Here is a 16,623-nt window from a genome sequence, read left to right on the forward strand (position 1 = left end):
AGCTCAAGGTAATTTTTCTATTAATTCTAGCTCACAAAATAGATTCCAGAACATTCTAGATCCAGTATCCTGTATCAGCTTTACGGAATTATGTTCTGCTTTTTTCTCTTAAAAATGCTGAACTGTGAAACATGTTTTCAACTTTCTTTTTTTTTTTTTACATTTCCAGTAGCCCTTTTTGTTCAGCATTGAAAAAGCTGATGAGGCTCTAGCAGACTGTGTCGCGTCAGTCCATCGAGCTTTACAACCACTGTCTTTTCTCCTATTAAAAGCCGTGCAGTCATTGAGCAGAGAAGCTTATGAATTTTCTCGGCAGATGATGAACTTTGCTCGTGCCCTTTTCGTGTGGCAGCTAGTCCATAAAGGATCATCCAACCCTCCACGGACGAGTCGTGTTTGTCAGTCTTTTAATCATTTTAATTGTTTTGATTGTTGATTTAATTACGGATGAGCTAATGAACGCCTCCGTTTGCCATACCGAAGCTGTTTCATAACCTTTATGTCTGCTTGAGAAGCCATCAGCTGGATGCAGTCGAATAAATGTTAACCTCATTAAAAAATCTCAGTGGCTGTCACTAGAGCACAAGATCTTGTGTTTAAATCCACTTTTAAAAGACGGGTCTAATTTTCGGGCCGTATTTATAGATCCTTTGTTTGTCCCCTAATCCCTTCGAGCTAGCATGGCTTCATGTCTTCATCTGTAGATGTGTCGAAAGCCAGACAAATGTGTCCCACCCGGTCAAGGTCAAAGGCACTACGCATAAAGTCTCGTCCCTGGAGCTTGAGTGAGGGAGTGTGGGTGTTTTTCCACACTCTAATCCTCCATAATAGCTCAAGCCAGCTGTTGATGGGAGACAGTTGTGTGCAATGGAGCCTTGGCGCTTGGCTGGGGAATTCTCCTCCACCTGTCTCTCTACGCAGAGAGGCCTGCCAAACACCAGCGAGGCTAAATATAGGGCGCGTGGCAGAAGCAGGAAAGGCATGTGACTCTCATGTATGGTGGGCGTATAAATAGAGGAGGAATGATAGAGGGGAGTGGAATGACAAGCATGGGAAGGAGGGATGGGTGATACTCGTACTCTGATCCTGTAGTTCTACACCATGACAGGCTTCTGGCTCTGGCTGCAGGACAGCGAGCTTCCATGAGTGCCTGTCTGGCCATCCGACTCGCCAATACTATCTTCCTGGATCTGAATTTGATCATCACATAGCGACCCAACCGAAAAACTTTCCAGTCCTTGATCTGCAAAATGAGAGGCACTCAAATTAGCTACTTCTATTCCAGAGACAGAGAGAGAGTAAAGGAATGTTCTCATAAAGATCTGGTGAAACCATTTAAAGATAAACGAACTGCGATCTGAAACGCCTGCAGTTAAATCCAATAATAAAAAAGAATAGAAACACATATTTTCAGGGTGATAGATTTATTTTTGATGCTTTCTATTAGGAGATGTTTATGTAAAGTGTATAGAAGGAGTCTTTAGTGTCAGAGATTTGGAACAAGGACAGAGGAATTTCATCTTACTGGTTTCTTGCTAACATGACAGGCTGGTGCGGTAATGACTGTTTATATCTGCGATTTAACTCAAGAGATAACAGGAACTCATCTCAGGTACGCTCTACAAGATTATACGTAATTATAAACGTGTGAAAAGGTTTCATTCACAAATTGCTGTAGTATAAGAGGACTGAGACATTTGGAAAAAATCCAGTGAGACTTTCAGTTTTGTGAATGTTCCCCTTTTATTGAATAAAGCTTCAATAGAATATCTAAAAATATCTGCTTATTAGAGAAACTCTGGTCTGTGTGGCAACCAACCAATCATAACCATTTGCTCCATGATGTTCACTAGCCAGTTTTGGAGGCGTGGCTTTAGAAGATCAAGCTTCAGCTAACTTCTCTCAAGGTCACTCGATGTCATGTGTAATTTCATTAATGCAGGATGTTGAAGAAATAGGATGGACCTGTTAAAAGGTGTGTAATATTTCTCAAATGGATGCCACCCCCTCAAATAAAGACCTTCATCCTCTATTCCACTTGTTTCTTCTAAAAGCTTGGCTTTTCAGAGCAACCAGGAGTAGATCACAGCTCACACACTCTGTACAGGGACCCTGAGGAATACAGGGCCCTAATGAGCACAAACAGTGACCCACTTCATCTGCTCAGCCCTTGAAAACCCCTAGCGCAAAGTAATTTAGGATGCGCTGCATGTGCAGATTCAGACTTAAACAAACACAGAGACATCAAAGCTCTCTGCCGGCTTCTTTGCTTTGCTGGTTTTTCACTTCCAAGACTTTTATATATTGTTTTTTTTCTTCTTCTTCTTTCCTTTATTGTGCGGAAGTGCCACATGAGATGGCAGAAGATTCAGGATGAAGATTTGTTCTGGCACAGTGTCTCTTTCTGTATCTTTATATTGGCTTCTTCTTTGTTGTTTTTCCCTTTTTTTGTCATAGTGTCTATGTGTGAGCACACGGACAAATCTTTCGCCTCTGAGGAGTAAAAACCTTATGAAGACGCTCAATGAAACGGCAAAGCAGACCTTAATAAAATCGCCATTCAGGCACATGAGGGACGCAAGGGCAAGATTACAGAATATCAGTGACACTAGACATATTTATACTGCACTGTATAGAAAACATCACTCTTTATTTCTTACTGTGTTTATTCCAGCCTTAATCAAGTGCCCTGTCCGGATTATTGCCTCGTCTGCCTGTGTGTTCATCTTGAGACCTTTGATGTCTGCTTCATGTCTTCATAACTCGGCTAGCCTCAAGTCTTAAAAAAAAGTTCTGACTTGACTCAATTACACTTTCTAATGACTCTGAACTTTCTTCAAATGGTTACTTTTGCCAAATGGAAGCAGTGGAAAATTGGGGTTTTAGGACATTTAGCACCTGGAAGAGTCACACTGATGGTAAAAGGAACCCTTTCATAAATTAAACACAGTATAAGGTCAGCACACCAACAGACTCCTGGTCAGAGTCACAGTGAATCCAGATCCTCACAAAATATGGTGTCAGGAATGCATCATTCACACACATACAATCCACAGACACACACACACACACACACACCAAGGGAAAATTTTGCATATCCAATTCACCAAGCTAGAATGTATTTAGGAGGTTAAAGAATAGCAGAGGAAACCCAATGGACACAGAAAGAACATGTGACCTCATACTAGGGCCACCATAACACCAATACTCCACCTTTAAATCAAATTTCAAGCAATTTCTCTGTAGATTTCTCTAGATGTCAAGCTGCAAGAAATCACAGCTTCGTTTCTGGAAAGATTTACATTTCACTGAACGTCTTTCCCAGTTTCTACTTTTGTTCTAGTCTTCATTCAAGAGATCAGGTTCTGTGATGCGTATGCAACTGTCTGGAAATACTTGTGATGCATTACAGTCCTGATGCTATCTGTAATTGCGTCCTGACATGTCAGTGTAGTTGGCATGGCGTGGCATGGCATGGCCTGTTGTCATTGTTAAGCAGTAAATCTGAACAAGACTGGTCCACAATGTGCATTCTTTTTCTACTGGCCTATAGTTTATAAAAAGGTTTGTGTGTGTGTTACAGATGTAAGCATTCCTGCTGTCGTTCCTGAGTAGTGACTTTACACATAGCAGCAGCTCAGATACACACAGACCTTTGGTATCTCTCACTTTCTGGCTTTGTTCAGGCACTAAACGATAAGGACCCGGCCTGGTGGCGTTCCCTCACTTTATCTTGTTCCTCCTCTTATCTGTGTAATATAACACCTCCTCTTATTTCTAAAGCACCACCGCGCTTGACTGAACCGCCGAGGCACGCGGCACAGCGCCGTCGGCTCTGCAGCTCTCGCTCGGAAGAACTGAAGAAAAACTGCTCGTGTCATGAGACCTTGTAGCGAGGCTTCTTTGATGAGTGTTTGATTCCAGGCTGCATAAATCACCATGGATTAATGCAGCTGTGGTTTCCAATAAACAAGGACGCAGGCTACGAGGACGGTTTTAACCAGGAATACAGATTGTGAGGAGAATGATGTAACTTGCCTTAAGGCTAGAGTGTCTGCCTGGCAAACAGAATATCCGCCAAAACTATTTGATCAGCAAAATTACCTCAGACTTATGGCGCAAATACAGTACGCTTATCGATTGAAGCTTTGTCTGGACATTTGCATCTTCGACCAGTAGCACAGCTGTTCGGACTGCGTTTATTCCTATATTTATCAGTGTTATATAACCAAATCTGTGCTAATGTACGCTATATTTCACTTTGACCTGATAAAACTAGCTTCTTGTTCCTGAAAAGGTTTGGCATCTTGGCGAAAAAACCATCCAGTACTTGAAATGATGCAATTGTGGGCCATGATGTAGAGAAAGTAAATGCTGAGTAAACCAAAATGAATTCTCAGACATGGATCTAACATGATAAGCCATGACAAAATTTCCCTTCATTTCGTTTCTGTCTTCGCAAAAAAAAAACCTAAAATGACCGTATTGTTGTCTTGTGCTCACGGTAATACAGCAAACGCTGCATAAATTCTTGTAAATTCCCCAATTGAAAATTGATTCATCAATTGCCTGCCTCTCCTGCTGACACCCATCGACTAAACGATGCATTAAAGGTTTGATAACCATTGATCTCTATTGACGCGAGGTTTGGAGGAACCTTCAGGGAGACGGCAGGAAATAAACGTGCATGTCAGTGTGAAATACTGCACAGAGTATTGTATGTGTGTGAGGAAGAGAGAAAGAGAGAGATGGATTGAGCACAGACTAGAGAGATTTATCCACCCCCAGTGTGAGCCAGACATAACAGCAGGTCATTCACTAGTTTTCTGCCCCTCCTGCATGGAGCTGTTTGATTACGCCTGCTCGTAACTCATGTGCACTCTATCAAACCAATGGGCAGCATATTGAGATCTGATGTACAGAGGTAATTAGAGCCCTTAATTGTTTTTATCGCTCACTGCACGACTTGATGAAGCAGCGGCAGCTGCTGTGTGTACGTGTATGTGTGTATGTATGTGTGTTTGTGTGAGTGTGAATGCATATGTTCTTTCACCCTGCACATCAGTTTGCTGACCTCAGAGACCCTTTCTGGCTGTTTGCATGGTTAGAAGTGTTTTCAGTGCTTTAGGTTCTGATGATGAAGAACGACCCAAACTCGGTATTTAGCCTGAATGATAAATAATTCACAGTTCATTAAACAGACTTTCTTGTTCAGATGGGATTTACAGCACTCGCTTACTTCAATTTGAGTTAGTCAAGATGTTAAGATTAAAATCTCAATCAAATCTCAACAAAAATATGCAGTGTTAGCTTTGAAGGATGTAAAACAACCTTAGAGGGCACACCCCCTTCACTAGGACTAGCAAGAACAAAGTCTCCTTCACTGAGACTGACATTTGCTTAGACCCAGCCTCGTTCACTGGAACTGATAGGCACAAAGGCCACACCTCTTTCATCGGGACTACTTGGGCAGAGGCCACACCTCCTTCACTGGGACTGTTAGGCACAAAGGCCACGCCTCCTTCACTAGGACCAACAAGCACAGACGCCACACCACACGGAACCCAACATTTGCATAGGCCATGCCTCTTCAACTAGTTAACTAGGAATGATATTTGCATAGGCGACACCTCCTTCACTGAGATTTACATTTGTATAGGCCACACCTCCTTCACTGGAACTGATAGGCACAAAGGCCACACCTGCTTCATAGGGACTGCTTGCACAGAGGCCATGCCTTCTTCACTGGAACTGATAGGCACAAAGGCCACGCCTCTTTCATCGGGACTGCTTAAGCAAAGGCCATACCTCCTTCACTAGGACCAACAGGCACAGATGCCACACCACACGGAACCCAACATTTGCACAGGCCATGCCTCTTTAACTAGTTAACTAGGACTGATATTTGCATAGGCCACACCTCCTTCACCTCCTTAACTAGAATTGGCATTTGCAAAGGCCAAACCTTCTTTATTAGGACTGTCAGACCACACCCCTCTTCTGGGAGTAAAATATAATGACTGACATTAACACAATCCATGGTTTGTTTAGTTGGACTAATAAATCTTGTGTTGTCTAAGAAAGTGTGTGTGTGTGTGTGTGTGTGAGCATGCTCATTACTTCCATTAAGACACAGTATGAACCACTTCATGCAGACCTACAGTTACTGTTCTGCTCTCTGCACACACAAACACACACATACACACACATACACACACACACACACACACAAATCATTTTACACGGTGCTGCTTGCAATGACACTAATGGGGGTCACATTGAAGTGTAAGAGTCTGTGTGTGTGTGTGTGTGTGTGTATGTGTGTGCCCTGTGCAATGCTAATGAGTGGCTCTCTCTGACACTGACCAAGTCAGTTCTACAGCAGTACTCTACACTGTTTACACTCTCTGACCCTGAGAAAGAGAGAGAGAGAGAGAGATAGACAGACAGACAGACAGGTGATGAAAAGGAGAAGGGAATACAGAGAAATGATGGAGCAACAGGAGATGGAAAGAACAAATGTGAAGAAGGAAGGAAGGAAGGAGCAATGATGAACCTGCTGGAAATAAATATAATGTAATTTGCAGGTAAAATAAAAAGTAAACTGACCTCTTTTTCTGGTCACTGGCACTCAGAGAGAGTCAGACATATTCACACAGTCTCTTTCTAGAACCTTCTCCTGATCCGTGTGTTTAAGGAGCCAGTGAAGAACCCAGACTAACATGTAACTTACCTGCGAGAGAGAGGAAGTAACAAGGAGCGAGAGATTACACTGAAAGAACATCTAGTCTTTAATATTCCAGATGAAATCACTATGTAATAAATGTCATCACTCCCATCCCTTGCTCTCTTACAGAAGAACCACATTCACAAAATATTTAGAGTTCCTGACTTTTAAAGGAACCTTCTCTTATAGGAAAGCCCTGTGTTAGAGAGTTCCACCTTAAAACTCTAAGATCCATTCCACAGGACATGCTGGATGAAGATTGAATTCAGTCAAGGAGGGGCATTATGACCCTGGAGACACCTCACAGCTTGCTTGCTTTCTTTCTTTCTTTCTTTCTTTCTTTCTTTCTTTCTTTCTTTCTTTCTTTCTTTCTTTCTTTGTATATCTCTCAAATTTTATTTCTTGTTTTTGGTCTTCCTTCCTTCCTTCCTTCCTTCCTTCCTTCCTACCTTTCTTCCCTCCCTCCCTCCATCCATCCTTCCTTCCTTTCATCCTTCCATCCATCCATCCATCTATCCATTCTTTCTATTTATTTTTCTTTTGTTTATTTCTTTGCAATGTTTTTTATTTCTTTCTCTGGTTTTAGTCATCCATCCACCATTTCTTTCTTTCTTTCTTTCTTTCTTTCTTTCTTTCTTTCTTTCTTTCTTTCTTTCTCCCTCCCTCCATCCATCAATCCATCCTTCCTTTCACCCATCCATCCATCCACCCATCCATCCATCCATCCTTTCTATTTATTTTTCTTTTGTTTATTTCTTTGCAATGTTTTTTATTTCTTTCTCTGGTTTTAGTCATCCATCCATCCATACACCAATTCTTTCTTTCTTTCTTTCTTTCTTTCTTTCTTTCTTTCTTTCTTTCTTTCTTTCTTTCTTTCTTTCTTTCTTTCTTTCTTTCTTTCTTTCTTCTCTCTCTCTCTTTCTCTCTCTCTGTCTCTCTCTCTGTTGTTAGGATAGCATTGTGTGTGTGTGTGTGTGTGGCTCTGCACCAAACCCTCTAACACTACAGAGTCTGCAGTTGTATATTACAATTTACAGACAATTACATTATAATATGTTCTATTACATCTGTTCATTTTATTCTAATCAGAGAAGACTGAATGCCCCACATCTCATCTAAATCTCTATTAGCTCTACATCTGAGAGCATCTCTGTGTCTGCATCTCAGATGCTACCAACACCAGCTTTCCTGTAGAGACCCTGAACTCCTGCTTCATCAGCTACACCTTTATTTTCCACAGAAATCGAGCTGACAGAAATGGTTTCTTACCCGCATTACTACTGCAGACTTCTTTTTGAACTGTGGAGTCAATTTTATATCAAACCCATGCCTGGTCTTACAGGTCTCAGAGAGCACTCACGTCTTCCCGTGCTGGGGAAACTGAGAGATTAAGATAGCTGATGGGAATTGGCAGTTCAGGGTAAAGGGTGTTGAACTTGGACTTGACCTCTTCACTTTACAGTCATCAGCTCAGAACATTAACCACACAGCCACTCTCTGGAGAGGAGAAGACTGTACATAACCCTGCCATCCTGAGTCAAGTAGAGCTAATACAAGCAGGATGCTTTTAGGACGATATTCTAAAAAAGTAAATAAAAAATTTAAATAATTTAAAACTATTATAAAGTGTCAAAAGTAAAATAATTAAATAAATAATACTATAGAAAAAAATAGCACCATGAGCAAATTCAGGAAATCCTATCTTGCCTCCATAAAACATAAATAAATAAATGAATAAAATAAAAAAGAACATATATATGATATATTTCTCGTTAATGTGCAAAAAGAGAAATAAAAAACAAAAAGGGACGAAATGAAACTTTTTTTTCATTATTTCATTTACTTATTTATTTGTTTGTTTGTTTGTTTGTTTTGCTTAAATGATATTTGATCAGTGTACAATCTAAAACAAAAGTTATTTTGTGCACTGTTTATATTCCCCTAAGAGAGACTATTACTATGTATGCTTGCATACAAAATAGTTCAATGATACTTTAATTTAATATGTTAAAACTTGCATTATAAAAATGAAAAATAAATAAATAAAAATAATGGACCTTTATTTGATGGTTCTCAGAAAAAATGCACAAAGCAAATAAAGGAAACAAAACTAACTTTTTTAAATTACAAATTTACAATTTATTTTACCATATTTGTTTTCTAATATTGCCAGAAAACTAATTGTAATAGTACTTATTAATAATCATTTAAAAAAATATTATTATAAATAAAAATCCCAAAGCTGAGTTCTGAAATTAATGGGTATGATAAAAAGAGAACAAAACAAACATTTTTTATTTTTCATCCTAACTTTTGACATCTAATCCATTGCATCCAATCACACTTTCCCATGTTCAAGCCCACATTTAAAAGAGCAGTTATTCTCAGAGCTGCAGTGATCAGACGTGTGCATTGGAGCCACGTGTGCTTGGCATGTGCAAGCTGTGTGAAGGTCAGACTAGCTCCGAGCTGCATCCAAGGTTAAGAGCAAAATGAGGAGTGCTTGGTGATGAGAGAATGGAGAGAGAGAGAGAGAGAGAGAGACAGAGAGAGAGACAGACAGACAGACAGACAGACAGAAGAAAGAAAGAAAGAAAGAAAGCTGACCAAACGTGAAGTGTTTATCAGATGGAGCCTTAGAGCAGGCACAGGGATGAGAATTGGAGGCCATAATGGCTCAGTGCTGTTTAAAGATCTTTTGAGTTGTTGCTCTTTTTTCTATTGTCAGTGGTTGAAAAACTGAAGGGGGAAAAAAGACCAGTGTTTATAGCATTTTACTTCCTTTGTGCTGGATCTACAAGGCTAAAATCATCTCTATAGCATGAAATATAACTAAATAAAAGTTAGGCATGTTACAAATTAACATAATTGCTTCTTATACATTTGGCAGACATCTTTATCCAGAGTGACTTACAATTTATCTAATTTTTTATACAGTTGAGCATTTGAGGGTTAGGGGCCTTGCTCAGGGGCCCAGCACTGGCAGCTAGGTGGACCTGGGATTTGAACTAATAACATTTCGATCAATAGATAAACACCTGAACCACTAAGCTACCACATCCCCCTTCTGTACTTATATACAGAAGTGTCTTCAAACTTTAGGCCATGCCCCTTTCCAATTCTTATGCCAATGCTACACCTGCCAAAAATTTTGATTATTTTGTATAAACATTAATGCTATTTATGCAACATAGCCCGCCAGAAATCATGCAAATTGGGTACTAGCTCAACATGGTTTAAAATAAGTGTGTGTTGGTTTTCAAGCTTCATTAGAAAACTAAGCTCCAGTGCAAAACTTCAGAAGAACGTCAGATCAGACACCAAACATGTTTTAGCAGAATTTGTGGGAAGATAGACTTTGAAGATGGGTGTAAGAGTATGTTTGGCTAAATGTTGCTTTAATGAGAATTATGAAGGCAACTAGCAACTAGCTATTAATATCCATGCTAGTTTCATCGATATCTGAGGAAAAACACACATCTCCACATGTCATGGTTTTCCTTTTTATTCATGTCCTGTGTAACCTAAAGAAAGCTGATAAATGAATATTAATTTTAAACTAGAATGTCTAGCATGCATCTCCACTCTGAGGAAAAATTTAAACTGTTCCTGCCAACTGAGTGGATTTCTACATGATACTTATATAAATTGGGTCTTTACACGGATTACTCAAATGATTAAACTTTATTTGCAGAATGATGTTTTGTATTTTTCTAAGCTGCAAAATCTGGAAGGGAAAAGCTTTTATACTCGTTGGCTGTTTTTCTTTTCCTGAGAAATGCTCTGGATGTTTGAAATCCTGTTTAGCTTTTAATGCATTTGGAGACCACTCTATTAAAAATTGCTTGTGTTCCGCTTGAAGCAGCCATGAATGTGCTCATTTATTCACACAGTAGAATTGCTTTCCTTTATCTATTGGTGATTAGAACAAATGGAGGCGTCTAATCCGTGCTCCCGAGTGCGGCCATTAAACAGCCGGATCTGTTTCAGGGACGGATGTTAATCATCTGCATTCTGGTGAAAAGAGCTTTACATTGGCAGCTATAAGAAAGTAATTGCTAATATAATAACAATTGTACAAGACCAGTGTTGATCTGCCTTTGGAAAAATGATAATCATTACAATAGACGATGAAATATTTAAGCAGGCTTTCAATACTGTATTACTATTGCATGAAATAAAATATACGGAGATAAAACAAGAGCAACTACAACAGCAAAATGAAACCGATTCACCACACAAATTCTGGTGTCAAAGCAGATATACAGTGCAGCTATACAAGGCAGTTGTGCCTATTTACATCAGAGACACAGCGGGATGACCAGCCGGCACTGCAAGTTTAAATACGGAAGTCGATCTGTTCTAGGAGAGGAGATGAGGGAGCTTGACAAACTAACTACTAAAGCATCACTGCATCACAGCATGTTTTTAGCTATACAGTGCTGTGAAAAGGTTTTTGCCTTCTCACAGCACTTTATATGCAGAAGAGCGCTAAATTCTGGTGGCATCAATATGAGCAGCATTGATGATAATGTAGGAAACCGTTAACCAACGTGAAAACAGATTCCACTTGGGCCCTTATGTAAGTTCCAAACAATAAACAGGTTAAACCTGAAAATCTGTGCATGAGAATGTGATGAATACTTCATTAGAAGTGTTTAAATGACTGCTTATCTTAATCCTCAACCTAAGGTCACGGTTGGGGCCATGGGGTCAACTGTAGGTTGAATCTCAAAGCAAATGAACCTTAGGTGGTAGCTCATATAATTCACTCACTGGGTATGTATGTTTTTTTAATACAGGTATAGGAGATGTATATTGTTCATATTACCAGGAGAAAACAACAAATTAAAGCAATGACAGGGACCAGTGAAAGCCTGGGATGAATGGCAATACATACCTCGGGTAATATAAAGCTCAGAGAACATTGGAGGTTAGAAATATATCACCTAGGACCCTGGAGCATTGGTAATATATGATGCATGGAACATATTAAGCTAGTAGTAGGAACAAAGGGGATTGAAAAAAATTATTATCCTGAAACAGAGGAACTTGGAAAAAACTAGTACCATGGGAGGATTGTACCTTAAGAACATGGGTCCCTAAATTATAGTTAATAGATAGGATACTGGGGTATACAGTACCTTGCAAATGTAGAACCCTTGGAATACAAACTTGGGAAGGTAAGATTGTGGCTATATATGAATTTGGTAACAGAGGATCCTAGCAAAAGATAACAGGGGGACCAAACAGGCTGGGAATATAGGACCCAGGCAAAAGTTGCCAGGGCACAAAACACCCTGGGAATATAGGACCCTGACAAAAGATACTGGGGTGACAAAACACCTTGGGAAAAGATGCTGGGGTGACAAAACACCTTGGGAATATAGGACTCTGGGAGGATCTATCAACTATAAAATCTTGTAGCATAGAAGCATAAAAATTTGGAAACATGGCTTTTTATGGCATTCTTTATCCAGAATAACTTACATTTATCTCATTCATACAACTGATCAGTTAATGGTTAAGGGCCTTGCTCAAGGTCCCAACAGTAGCAGCTTGGTGACCCTTTGGATCTGAACTCAAAACCTTCCAGTCAAGTCCATGGCAACATAGTATACTGGGAATAGGAAGTATTTAAGGATTTGACAACACAGAAACCTGACAACTCAGGGTTCTGGTATGTTGCACCCTGAACTATAGGTTTATAGTGGGAAAAATAAGACCTTAGCAATACAGGAACCTAGAAACCTATGATCTGGTTTATACAGAATCTAGAGAACCTGTGGCCCAGGGGACATACAGAATGTAGGTTTTGAAACATGGAAACTTGAGCTTTCTCAATAGCAACCCCTTCAATACCTGGAAAGCACTACCCTGTTGGTGAATTAATCTTGTTAATTAATCATTTACATGTCTGGTATTTGGCAGACACCTCATCCAGAGCGACTAACAAATTATCTCATTCTAAACAACTGAGGGTTAATGGCCCAGCAGTGGTAGCTTGGTGGACCTGGGATTCAAACTCACAAACCTTGGAGCAGTAGGCCACTAAGCTACCACACCCCCAGAATCTTTTTGGTTTTAGCAAGCTAGTTAGCTAGATGATTTTTCTGGAAGCTTGTTTAGGTAGTAATTTAACAATGTTATTAGTTCTCTATAACTTTGGAAGTAAATATAGCAATTCTAAATGTCCTGCAGTTCCATTTGTTTACCCAGCTTGTTAGTCAGTGTATCATAGCATTTAGAGTTTATTAGTCTCCTATCTCTCTCTTGCTTTCTTTTTTGTACTCTTCCTCTATTCCAAGACCATATTAACTTTTGTTTTCAGTTCCTCAATATCTCTCTCTCTCTTTCTCTCTCTCTCTCTACTTAACTGCCGTCTGTGTGTCTCAACATGGCTAACCCTGTGAAGCAGAACCGGCTTCATTATAATTGGGCCTGGCATATCAGGTCACAATTATCAACGCTGGCTTATTCAGCTTTTAATTGCCTCATTTAATTTGTTCACATTTGGCGTGGAGTAACAGCAACCTGCTGCAGTTGAAACCGATTAGCTCCAAGGACGTGTCTGTCGAGACAGGGCTTATCAACACGTCGCCCTCCTCTCCTTCACCTCAATTCTGCTATCTGTGCGAGCCTGTAATGTAGCAACAAGGTAAGAAAGGGAGCTATGTACGACATCGACCATGTGCTAAACGCGTGCTTTGACAGTTGTTTGTTTTTTCTTGGGTTCTTTCTGGAGGTTTAAATTATATAGTCATTTAATTTGTGGTGATGATAATAAGTCAAATATAATACAGAGATATAATCCAATAGCATGGTTTTGTTTTTGTTTTTTGTATTTTTTCTTGTGTGTGAAACTGTGGGTCACTTGTTGCATCCTCGTTTGGAGAGCAGGACTCATTAATTGTGATGATGTCGCGGATGGTTCATGGCCATCGGCCAGCGAGCAAGAGGAGCACAGAGAAGCTCGTTTATCCATTTATTCATCAGCTTATTTAATGGGGGAATTAAAATGCTTTATAGTGGTGCTTTGAGACCAGCACAACAAAGTGCTTATTACTTTCACCTTACATACAAGGAGAGAGATAATACTCTGTGATAGAAATAAAGTCCCTCAGATTCGTTGTCTTTAGCATAATTATCATTTTGCTTTATAGCAGAGTGCCGGTGATTTCTCCATTTGGATTTGTTAGAAGGCAAATGTTTTCAGCAGATTCGACACTGCAGGTTTTTTCAGGGTTTTATTACTTCACATATATTTGGGTAAATTATTGATTCTATAGTAACAACTTACTCCCTGGGACTTGATGAAAATGACGAAGAAGAAGCCTTTATTTTTGTCACATATACATTACAGAACTGTAAAAGTCTTTCTTTGTATATCCTAACTTTGGAGGTTAAGGTCAGAGTACAAGGTCAGCCATTATACAGTGCCCCTGGAGGAGAGAGGGTTAAAAACCTTGCTCAGGAGTCTAACAGTGGCAACTTGTCAATGCTGGGACTTGAACCCTGATCAACTACCCCAAGCCTTAAGCACTTGATTGACCACTGCCCTAAAAGGACCTTTGTATCAATTTTGCACAATGCTAAACCAGTTGCAGTGAGTTTTTTTTAGTTGCTAGGATGATTAGCCTTGTGATTTTACTGTAAGGCTAAAGCTGATTGCCTTTCTGACACATCAATACCTTGGAGTGGAGTAATTATGCAATTTTAAGTCATTGTGCCAAACTTAACCCTCAATAAGGTCAAAGGAGATAATATTTTAAACGTAAAGCAATATTTTCGTGTGAGACCTGATAGAAGAACAGATGGAACCTTAGCAGATTTCCTTTCAAGTGGATTTTGTCCCCTTTTCGTTGTTTTTACTGGATTATGTTGAGTCTCCAGTGTCAGCGGTATATCAGCATGCTGGTGAACCACACTGTGTTGCTTTTGTGGATTGGAGCCTGCGCAAATCTTTTGGCGTGTTTTCTTGTTGAGCCACGGCCCCTTAACGAGGCCTGAGTGGGCACAAAGCAGGCAGAGAGATGAGACCAAGAGCTTGTAGGAGTTTTCAGCCCCAAGGACATTCTCACAAAGGAGCCATGCTGGAGTGAATAATTGATGGAGGAGAGCCGGGTCCGGGGCGCTGTGTTAGATGTAGCTGGGTGAAGGCAGCAGATGGAGGGAAACTGGGCCGAGATCAGAATCATTAACACGGAGCGGCACGACAGCCGGGATTCCACCCTCTCACTTTAGCACTGGGCATTTCCAGGGGAGAACTCTCTCTCTCTCTCGCTCTCTGCCTCTCTCAACCTCTCTCGCTTTGTGATCTGACTTGTATGTCTTTCTCTCTTGTTCTCTGTCTTTCTGTCTCCCTCCCTCATTCTGACTCTGCCTCTCTCATCTTCTCTCTCATTCTGTGAACTGAACACCTCTGTCTCTCTGTCTTTCTCTCTTTCTCTCAGTCACATTCTCCCTCTGCCTCTCTCAACCTCTCTTGCTTTATGATCTGACTTGTCTGTCTGCCTGTCTCTCTCTCTCTCTCTCTCTCTCACTCTCTCTCTCTTTCTCACTCTGCCTCTGCTTCTCTCAACCTCTCTCGCTTTGTGAACTGACTTGCCTGTCTCTCTCTCTCTCACTCACTCTCTTTCTTTCTCTCTCTCTCTCTCTCTCTCTCTCTCTCTCTTTCCCTCTCTCACTTTCTCTTATCCACACATTTGATCTCTCTTCTTCTTCTTTCTTCTGATTCACCACTCTATCTAATCATCACATCTCTCCCTTCCTCTCAGCATCACTTTCCATCCCAAATGCTCTTCAGTTCTGTTGTTCTTTTGATTTCTTTCATTCACTTCAGTCGCTTACGTTAACTAAAGGTCCACATCTTTAGTTTTACCCAGATGCCACGTGAACCTTTGTGTATTTTTTATTATTTTTTTTAGAAAACCTGATCTGTTCATTAACATTAATGTATTCATCAAAGGTCATTTACAATTTAAAATCAGAATGAATTGATTTGTTCCGATGAATATATTTGCTGGTATCAAGTCCTGCACTTCTTGCCGGTGTGAATTCGAAATGAGGCGCATTCAATAAGACGCAGCTTAACGCCGAATCCTGTCTTAATGCGGTTGCTTCTCAAGAGAATTATGCATGTTCTGTCATCTGCACACTATTGTACACTTTTCCAACCTTCATCGATCCTCCGTTTGTCTTCCATATGGAATGGCACCCTGCATCGATCTTCTTTTATTATCATCCGCAAATCCCTGCAGTCATCGAAGGAGTAACAAGTCAGGACTCCAGGTCAAAGGTCACTCTCATGCTTTGCTCCCAAAAGACGTTCTTCTTTTTCACCAGCGTTCCTGCTTGTTTTTGTTTTGCTCTCGGCTTTCTGTTTTTAGCGGCGTGCCTTTTGGCAAGCTCTCGTCGTCCCCATTTGCATTCGGCGCTCCCCAGTGTGCCGCTGCGCCATCGCTGCTTTGAACGAGCTCCCAGACGCACTTATTTCTGCGCACTGGTTCGTTTGGGAAACTTAGTTAATTAGTGTGTGCACACATGCCACTTGTTTTTAGTGTGTAATGGAATCTCCAGGCGCCGAGCTGCTCGGAGTCACGCGTCACGCCACGCCGTGCCGTCTTCGTTCCTCCTCTTTTCTCTTTCTTCCTCCTCTGAGCTGGCCTCATTCTACCATGAGACACGCAGCTCTGGTGCTCTTGCCTCAAGGCACCGCCGTCTATAAAAGCCTCGGGGTGTCTTGCTTTGAAATGGTGCAGTAGGACTGTGATTTATGCTGAAGTTTTGAATAAAAGCTGTGCATTTGATAGTGATGATCAAAGTGCTCAGATCATAGCATTTCTGAAGCGTTTTGTCAACAAAAGATCTGTTTTTTTTTTGTTTCCATTTGAAAA

The 16,623-nt window shown here is 40.5% G+C and overlaps 1 protein-coding gene across 3 annotated transcripts in view; it reads left to right on the forward strand.

Moving 5' to 3' along the window:
• The window catches only part of LOC131354241 (receptor tyrosine-protein kinase erbB-4-like), a 418,103-nt gene that overhangs the window by 75,109 nt on the left and 326,371 nt on the right, over positions 1–16,623 (forward strand). The window contains exon 1 of one of the 3 annotated variants that reach the window (XM_058391637.1): positions 13,255–13,385. The exons of the other annotated variants lie outside the window; for them this stretch is intronic. The gene's annotated coding sequence lies outside the window, so the exon portion shown is untranslated. Of the gene's footprint in view, positions 1–13,254; positions 13,386–16,623 lie in introns of those variants that run through there. 3 annotated transcript variants of the gene reach the window in all.

The sequence above is a fragment of the Hemibagrus wyckioides genome, linkage group LG06, assembly GCF_019097595.1.
Source record: "Hemibagrus wyckioides isolate EC202008001 linkage group LG06, SWU_Hwy_1.0, whole genome shotgun sequence".
Classification (NCBI taxonomy): domain Eukaryota; kingdom Metazoa; phylum Chordata; class Actinopteri; order Siluriformes; family Bagridae; genus Hemibagrus; species Hemibagrus wyckioides.